We start from the raw sequence: 9502 nt of genomic DNA, 5'->3' as shown, positions 1-9502 counted from the left end.
AGAGCATTGTGTCCAGTTCCAGAACCACTTTTTAGGAATAAAGTGAAGACTTTGGAGGTTCATAGAGTCACAGTCATAAACATAGAGGTCTACAGCACAGAAAAAGGCTCTTTGTCCATCACATCTGTATCAGTCAAAACAACTATCTCATCCCATTTTCCAGCATTTGGCCCATAGCCTTGTATGCCTTGGCATTGTAAATACACATCTAAATACTTATATGTTATGAGGTTTTTGCCTTACCACTCTTACAGGCAGTGAGTTCCAGATTCCCATCTCTCTCTGAGTGAAATTTTTTTCATTATATTTCCTCTAAATCTATGCCCCTTCCCTCAAATCTATGCCCCTGGTCTTTGAACCCTCTATCAAGAGGAGCAGTTTCTTCCTGAATACAACTATGCCCCTTGTAATTTTATACATCTCAATCATGTCCTCTCTCAATCTCCTCTGCTCTAAGGAAAACAACCGCAGTGTCCAATCTCTGTTCATAACCAAAACTCTGTGGTTCAGGTAACATCAAGTAAATCTGCACCCTCTCCAGGGCTATCATATCCTTCCTATACTGTGGGTTCCAGAACTGCACACAATACTCTAACTGTGGCCTAACCAACACCTTATACAGTTCTAACATCACCTCCCTGCTCTCAAACTCTATGCTTTGACTCATAAAGGCAAGTATAATCTATGCCTTTTTAACCATTTTATTCACCTGTCCTGAAACTTATGGGACTGGTGAACATGCACACCAAGGTCCCTCTGATCCTCAGTGCTTCCCAGGGTCCCACTGTTCATCACATATTCCCTTGCCTTGTTTGATCCGCCCACGTTCATTTCATACTTAGCTGGATTGAATTTCATTTGCCATTGATCAACCCATCTATATTCTGTAATCTAACGCTATCCTGCTCACTATTTACCATCCCACCAAGTTTTGTATCATCTGTGAACCTGCTGATCAACCCTCCCACATACAAATCTAAATCATTTGTAGAAACCACAAACAGTAAGGGCCCCAATACTGACCCCTGTGGGATCCCATTGGACCCACACTTCCAGGCAGGAAAACACCCTTCAACCATCACTGTCTGCTTCTTGCGACTCAGCCAATTGTGGATCTAATTTGCCAAACATTCTTGGATCCCTTTGGCTCCTACCTTTGCCTTCAGTGTCCCATGTGGGACCTTATAAAAAGCCTTAATGAAATCCAAGTAGATTGCATCAAAGGCTTTGGCCACATCTCCACATCTAGTCACCCCTTGTAAAAATTTAATGAATTTGGTCAGAAATAACTCTCTTAGCAAAACCATGCTGCCTGTTCTTGATAAATCCCTGCCTCTCCAGATGCAGATTAATTGTCTCTCAGAATTGCTTCCGATAGTTTCCCCACTGCTGACGTTAGGCTGAAAGGGTGCAGGAAAGATTCATTTAAATGGTTTCAGGAGTCAGGGACTTTGGTCGCATTGATAAAACAGAGAAGCTGGAAAGACATTTTGTCAGGCACTGGCTCCAACACAATAGATAGAGAGAAACTGTCCCCCCTTAAGAAAGGTTTGAGAACCAGATAGCATAGATTGACAAAGGAACCAATGGTAACAAGAGAAGAAAAGTTTATGCAGTAAGTGATTCAGACATGGAACCTGCCTGACAGTGTGGTGGAGGCAGATTCAATCCGGATTTTCAAAAGGGAGTTGGGTAAGTATCTTAAAAAAGGTTTGGGGGAAAAATGAAGGAGTGGGACCGGCTGAGATGCTGTTGCAGTGAGCCAGTATGGACACGAAGGGTCAAATGGTCCCCTGTGCTGCATTCGTGCCATGAACTTGGCTGGGCTTCGACCATTTATATTGGTTTAGGGCCGTGGATTTCACCTGCTGAGCTAATATTTGTTGCTCATCTGTAGATAGGTGGCGATGGGCCAGAGTCAAGGCCTACATCACAGCACAGAGTGGCCCTCTTTGTGAGACAGAGATCAATGTCTGTGGGAGAAGTGGAATCAACCACATTGTTCCAATATTTCATCAATATCCCATGATGTCCCTCTGGCTGCTAGTGTGCGGGTTATCAACGGCGACATGAGTGAACTTGCCAGATTGTGGAAGTGAGGAAGACCCTGTGTTAAAAAAATCTGAACTTGAAGCATTTGTGGTCAGTTGATTTCAGGGTCACATTATGTGGGACTTTTATGAACTATTTTCTTTCAATCGTTTTCTTCACATCTATTGTCAAAACAAAATGAGATGAGTTAGTACCTGCAGCATGACTCTGAAATTCTAGTGGTTAGCAACATTTTCTGAAAATACTGCACTTCAGCTGTGGTTAAACCCAATGGGATAATAAGCGGTGCATCGGTTATAAAGCCTTAAAACCATATTTCCTCTGTCTGGTCTAAGCCTGAAGCCCCCAGTCTGAAACTCTATCCTATTAGTGAGTCATCACAGTGACTTCTTACAACCTGTCGTCAGTGTTCTGTGAACTGTGATTGTGTGCGTCTTGTATTTACATTCGCCCAGCCTAATATGTCAAAATTGTTCTCCATCATTGAGAAAAAATGCTTCCTAATATTTCAATGCCATTGGCGCCTTCAGAGCTTCGCTTTACCCATCAAATACGACTTCCGAGTACAAGCAGGAAGTTCACTAAGTTTCGATTTCTCTGATTTTGCGTCGGATCTCTGTGCGATTGACCCATCCAGACTCGCTGACAAACTGCCTCTGCTCCAGTGGGCTGATACTGGGACATTTCTGACATTGTTAGAGAATCAGGTAAGGATCTGCACAGAATCCTGCGTGAGTCGATTCTGAAATACTGGACTGTTAGACCATAGATTGTACGTATTTGGAAATAATTAGTGATACTGGGCGTAAATGGTTACGTGGAAAAGGAAGCTCTGTTTTTAAATGCAAATATATTTTAAAATATATGCACAGGATGCTGGAGAATCTCAGCAGGTCTGGCAGCATTTGGAGAGAAACAGGGTTAACATTTGGAATGCAGTATGACTCTTTGGAACTGATTTGATTTGATTTATTGTAGTCACATGTACCTAAGTACAGTGAAAAGCTTTGCTTTGTCAGCAATACAGGCAGATCATAGCAAACAAGGACATACAGATCATAGGGTGCTAGATAGAGTGAGCGCATGCAAGGTTACGGATGCGCAGAGGTGTACAAAGCAAAATCAACATTATTTGAAATTAGAGAGGTCCACTCAGCAGTCGAATAACCGCAAGGAAGAAGCTGTTCTTGAACCTGTTGGTGAGTGTGTTCAAGCTTCTGTATTTTCTCCCTGACGGAAGACATTGTAGGAGGTCATTACCAGGGTGGGATGGGTCTTTGATGATGTTGGCAGCCTTTCTGTGGCAATGAGAAGCGTGAATGGAGTCCACAGATGGGAGGTTGGCTTTCATGATGGTCTGGGCTGTGCACACAACTTTCTGTAGTTTCTTACTATCCAGGGCAGCGCAGTTGCCGTGCCCGGCTGTTATGCACACAGGTAGAATGTTTTCTACGGTGCATCTGTAAAAGTTGGTGAGGGTCCTTATGGACGTGCTGAGTTTCCTGAGCCACCTGAGGAAGTAGAGGCATTGTTGTGCTTTCTTGACCATCACATCTATGTGGGTGGTCCAGGACAGATTGTTGGTGATCATCACTCACAGGAACTTGACGCTCTCGACCATCTCCATCTCAGCTCCAATGATGTAGATAGGGGCATGACCTCCATCTTTCTTCCTGAAGTCAACAACCAGTTCTTTTGTTTTGCCGATGTTGAGAGAGTGTTTGTTATCATTGCATTATGTCACCAAGCATCCTATCACCTTCCTGTATTCTGACTCATTGTTGTTTGATATCCGTCCTACCACGGTGGTGTCATTAACAAAATTGCAGATGGCGTTCATTTAGGATTTGACTACCCAGTCGTGCGTATACAAGGAGTACAGCAGGTAGCTGAGTACGCATCCTTGTGGGGCACCAGTTCTGAGGATTATCGTGGAGAAATGCTGTTGTCTATCTACACTGTTTGTGGGTCAGGAAGCTGAAGATCCAGTTACAGAGGGCGGAGCCAAGACCTAGGTCTTGGAGTTTAGATATTAGTCTGGTAGGGATTATGGTGTTGACTGAAAGATGTTGGAATTTTTTTTATACATTTGACAGAGAATGAGGAAGAGGGCAGATGGTATAGACACCCAGTGCAAAAGACAAAGCCTTCCTGCTCCTATGATGCTGCTTGGCCTGCTGTGTTCATCCAGCTCTACACCTTGTCATCGCAAAAAACAAAGGGGTTGCTCATAGTGGATAAAGAAATAAGATGCAAAAAAAGGTGTAAGTTAAAGTGTGAAAGGCAGAGCATCTATTAAATGCAATATGAACAAGACACAAACACAATACAACCGATTCTTTCCCTTTCACACCTTCATTTACATCCTTTTACCTTTCTTCTCTTCCAAGGCAGTTGTTGAAAAGTTTAGAATTGGTCCTAAGAAAGTGCATAACTTTCCAATAAATATACATTTCTGATCAATAATAAATAAGTAAATATCTGAAAAACAGCCAAAGGCTGTCTGAAGACATTTCGATGGAAAAGGAGTGTTCAGTTGGAGGTTGTGGTTAATTCTGCTTTTTGATGTGAAGTCTAATTACCTAAGATGATGATTATTTAAAAGTTAGTAAAATTAGATGCTTTAGATTGTGGAAATGTGTATCTTCATTCTTTCAGTAATGTCCTTGGTTCTCGAATTTTACCTCCTATTGTACTGCTCTAGTTAGTAACTTACACGCTGTTAAATTTCACAATGACAGGCAATTCCAGCAATAAATACTTGGCTATTGGGATCAGATGAAAGTCTGGAACTCGTTGCTTGAAAGATTGTGGAAATAGGTTGGAAGAATGGTGCAAGAGTTTGGCACAACTTACAGAGAGACTTGGATAATAATTAATTGAAGATGAATAAATTGCAGGGCGATGGAGAAAGAGTAGGGAAATAGGACTAATTGGGTAGCTGTTCCAAAGAGCCCGTGCAATCATGATGAGCTCACTGGCCTCCTGCATTGTATGATTTTGTGTTTCTTTTTAATATCTTTAATTGAATAAATTAATGCAAAGATTGATATCCCCTCAACATAATCAGAATTAATTAATAAGACCAGCACATTCTCAACACACTTCCCTACCTAAGAAATGTTCTTACAGCAGAAAACAAAACTAAAACTGGAAAAATAATATTTCGCCTTGGCTTCTTATGGCTTGCAACTCTCAGTAATGTTACTTAATGAACTGCATGCTTAAGTTGAAATCCCAAGAGCATATGCAAATTGAATGACGTGCTTTGCACAGTTTATATCAATTCATTCAATCTTTGATAGAGTTTCATGACCTTCTGTATCATTTTCTTCAGGATTTGATTGTCAAAATATGACAATCCTGTAAGAAAGCTCACTTTCCTTATGAAATAAAGTGTGGTTTTATCTATATAATGCCTGATGTTTCTAGGGCTTAAGCATAATGCAAATGTGTCCTCTTGTGTCATTCTAGATTTTATGAAACAGAAGAAAAATCATTCAATCAAACTATACCGATTAAGTCATGATCATTGACTAATAATGCAGGTAAGTTCTTCCTCTTTATTACACAATTCAAAAGGGATCCTTAATACTTGGTTGATGCTCATCTGTAAGAACCAGAATCCAGTCATGAACATTTAGTTATAACTATAGTTATAGTTTGGGAAGGTGTCCTGCTAATCTTGTAAAGTGATCAAGTGATCAGGGAGCTAGGCTCATGAGCATTGTACGAGAAAGATAAAGATTTTTTTACAAATGGCTTACCTCTCTGAATTGTAAACTTAAGCCTTTAAGAAATAGGAACAGGAGTAGACTGTTCGGCTCCTTGAGCTTGCTCTGTCATTCAGTAGTTTCATGGTTGATTCGACATTCCTCACATCCATTTTCCTGCCCTTTTGTCATAACTCTTGATTCCCCTACTGATCATGAATCTATCTGTCTCAACTTTAATTATACTCAAGTACTCTGTAGCAAGGAGTTCATAACTCTCTGAGGGAAAAAGTTTTCTCCTCATCTCAGTTTTAAATTGGTGCCCTTTAATTCTGAAATTCTGGTCCTAAACTTTCCCATGAGCGAAAACATCTTCTCAGCATTTACCCTGCCAAGTCCCTTAAGAATCCTAAATGTTTCTTCTAAATTCCAATGAGTGGAGTCCCAACCTGTTTAGTCTTTGCAAATAAAATATCCCTCCATACTGGGATCATTCGGGTGAACCATCTCTGAACTGCCTTCAGTGAAATATCTTTTCTTAAATAAGATGACCAAAACTGCTCACAGTACTCCAGATATTGTCTCAAATATAACTTGTATTTCACAGAAAAACAGGAAAATATAAATAGTCAAGTTTAAACTGCAGAATTTGGCTGACTATTCTTCAAATTGTCAATAACTTTGTTTTTAATGCAGGGCTACAAGCTGGAAAACATTGACTGCTTTAATTTTCAGTATAATCACTGTACCAATGTAAGTCTGGTTTTAGTTCTTGCCATGCGGTTGATCTTTGTACATGAAAGTTTGTTGTTTATACACACAACTTGCTGTTGTATAGTACTTGAAACACTCTGCACATGGTGATATCAAACAAAATTCATATGAGGCATATAAGGCAATATGAGGACTGGTGACCACAACTGCTCAAAGAGGTAGGTTTTAAAGTTGAGAGTGGTTTACAGAAGAAATTGCAAAGCTCAGGGGTGACACAACTGAAGGCATGGCTTCTGATGTTGGAGCAATTAGAATTGGGGATGTGTAAGAAGACAGAATCAAATGAACTTTGAGGTATTCAGGAGGGTTTTAGAACCAGAGGAGTTGAGAGAAAAACAGAGCCGAAGCCATTGAGAAATTTGAAAGTTAGGAGGGGAATTTTCAAGTTGAGGTATTGCTGGAACAAGGCCCAAAGTTCATCTCTTTGGGTAACTGTGACATTTTGTGGATTGCAGTTTTGAGTAAGCTCAAATTTATGTTTTATGCAGTGTAGGTGACTGACTGAGCGAGCAATGGAAAAGCTCAGTCTAAATATAACAGCAGCATGGATGAGGATTTCAGCACCAAACGGATATAGGCAATCTTTCGGGTGTGGAATTAAGTAGTCTTGCTGATGGAGCAGATATGGGGGAGAAGATCATCTTTGTGTCAGGTTGATACCAAGGTTCTGAATGGGCTGCTTCAGCATCAGATAGTGGGTGGGGAGGGGGATGTCGTCATTAGGGAACAGGGCGTGATGTGGACCAAAAACAATTGGCTTCATTCTCCCTTGTATTTCATTGTAGGAAATTTCTGTTTATCCAGCACTGGACAACCTGACTTTGTATTTTCAGATGATGTTGCTGAGGGGCTCCATGTATGTGGGAATCAGGAGAAGGACAAGGATTGAATTTTGAGGAACTCTAGAGATGGTGATGTGAGAGTGGGAAGAAAAGCCAGTACAGATGATTTTCTGATCACAACTGGACAGAGAGAATTAGAACCAGGTAACACTAGAGCCCACCCACTGGATGACAAACAGGCTTTGGAGGAGGCTGGTTTGATCATTGTATCAAAGGCTGCATGTCCAGAAGGAAGGATGGCCATGTAGTCACATTGAATTCCAGACCTCAGCATGTACTCGTCAATCCAAATAGAAAACTGATTTCATCGGGGTATCATTTTCTTTGTCTACTGCTCCATATATTTATTTTCTGGTTGCAGTACAGAAAATAATTGAGTGGATTAAGTGCAAGCCTACAAGAGAATCCATTTAAATGTTCTGCTGTGAATATTTCTTGGAAATTCATACCAACATGCAGTTTATATATCTCACATTCCGCAGGGACAGTGTAAATTTCAACATTGACAGAACTAGAAGGATTCATCAGAGATTTGTCTGAACTGGTTTTGTCACAGGAAATGCAGAAACAAAGTGTGTCCTTGGAAGCATTTAAACCATGAGGTGATTGCGCTTTCTCCTTCTTGTTGGATTTCCCCCACTATTCAGGAGTGAAAGCCATTATTAATTCTAATCCACAAGACACTTGCCACAACCTTTTCACTGTTCCATCTACTTCAGAGGAAGAGTGGTATTTGAAAGGAAAATTGTTAAGATTTCAGCTGGGATACTTCATCAGAACTCCCAGTGTCTCTGTAAAACTATTAACAAATGCATCCAACATTTTATGTTTTCTTTCAGGCTTCAGATTAAGTTAAATGAATTGATTTCTCTGCCCCTAAACCCCTCAACACCAGAAACTACAGCCAGCTGATGAGATTATTTTAATGAGAAAGCATGAAAATTGTGAAGAGTCACTTTTTACTCCTCGGCAGAGGGAGATCAGGGCAATTATCGTAGGATTTGGGATTTGTTTACTGTGTAACTTTGATCATTCATTTTCAGATCACCTGCTATTAAACTTTTAATAAATTTTGAACCACTTAACTATACCCATAAAACAGTAAAATTTTCTATTAATGAACTGACCTTTTTCAAATGGAATACATGACTGTGAGATTTAGGAACCTCTCTTTAGCTAGTATCAATGTTACTTCAGAGCTGACACAGACATACCTGGTCAACCATGTTCTGAAATGGTTGTCATACATTGAGTATCTAATGACATGCACCAGATGTATTTTAAAAGTGGTTCAGAAACATTTATGTATATGTCTTTTGTGTAAGTAGAAATTCTACTCAGAATAAATGCCCATTTCCTTTCGGACTGCTCTGGTGTATAGAAAAAATTATTTCATCACCTCCAATTGGAGGAAGTATTTCTCAATTATAATTTATTTGATCACAAGAAATAAAACTTGGGTTGCGTTAATGCATTATTTATTTTTAAATAATTTGAATAGAAAAGAGTAAATGGGGCAGGGTTTCATTTCCATCTCTACTTGTATGTTCTCCTTTGCTGCTTGCAGTGTTAGAAATGACAAAAACAAACCAGATTGCTTCCTAGAGGCCAAGAAAGAACATGAAAGTTGCTTGTTTTTACCGCTTCTTATGTTTGCAGTTGAAATGGATGTTTGGTTCTGTAAATGATTGTAAATTCTATAATCTTAGCGCTGCTAATTTTGTTTTTAGGTAATGGTGGCATACTTTCTGTGCCTAGCATAGAAAACTACAAATCATGTTTACAAATAACTTGCCCCGTGTACCATGAAAAAGGCTGGCAGTTCAATGAATTTGGAATAATACCACCAAACCAAGGTTTGATTGTAGATGCACTACCCTTAAATTTAGACCAGACTCCCTGGATGGGGATAACCTATCTCACACAAAGTAATTCTATTTCTGAATTATGTTACCTGTTTCATAGTCACATATAAGTAAGGACACGATGAATTGCAATCAGGACTAAACCAACAAAAAGACTTTGTTTAAAAACAAAATAAATATAAATTGCAGTTCTCAATTTCACATATAATTATAATAATTTCACATATAATCATAATGAACACAGGTGAACAACATT

At 39.7% G+C, this 9502-nt stretch overlaps 1 long non-coding RNA gene across 2 annotated transcripts; it reads left to right on the top strand.

Annotated features, from left to right (window-relative positions):
• Nucleotides 1–2644: 2644 nt before the first annotated feature.
• LOC125485875 lies at nt 2645–9157 on the top strand. Of its 2 annotated transcripts, XR_007264601.1 has the most exons (5): nt 2645–2759; nt 5527–5600; nt 6462–6518; nt 7373–7525; nt 9112–9157. It is a non-coding gene; the product is annotated as an uncharacterized LOC125485875 (long non-coding RNA). The 2 variants fall into 2 exon arrangements; XR_007264600.1 differs by lacking the exon at nt 9112–9157 and having other exon boundaries at nt 7373–7882.
• The last annotated feature ends 345 nt before the right edge of the window (nt 9158–9502 follow it).

The sequence above is a fragment of the Rhincodon typus genome, chromosome 23, assembly GCF_021869965.1.
Source record: "Rhincodon typus isolate 14 chromosome 23, sRhiTyp1.1, whole genome shotgun sequence".
Taxonomy (NCBI): Eukaryota; Metazoa; Chordata; class Chondrichthyes; order Orectolobiformes; family Rhincodontidae; genus Rhincodon; species Rhincodon typus.
Note: the sequence above shows the minus strand (reverse complement) of the source record. Positions and strands in the feature narration are given on the sequence as shown.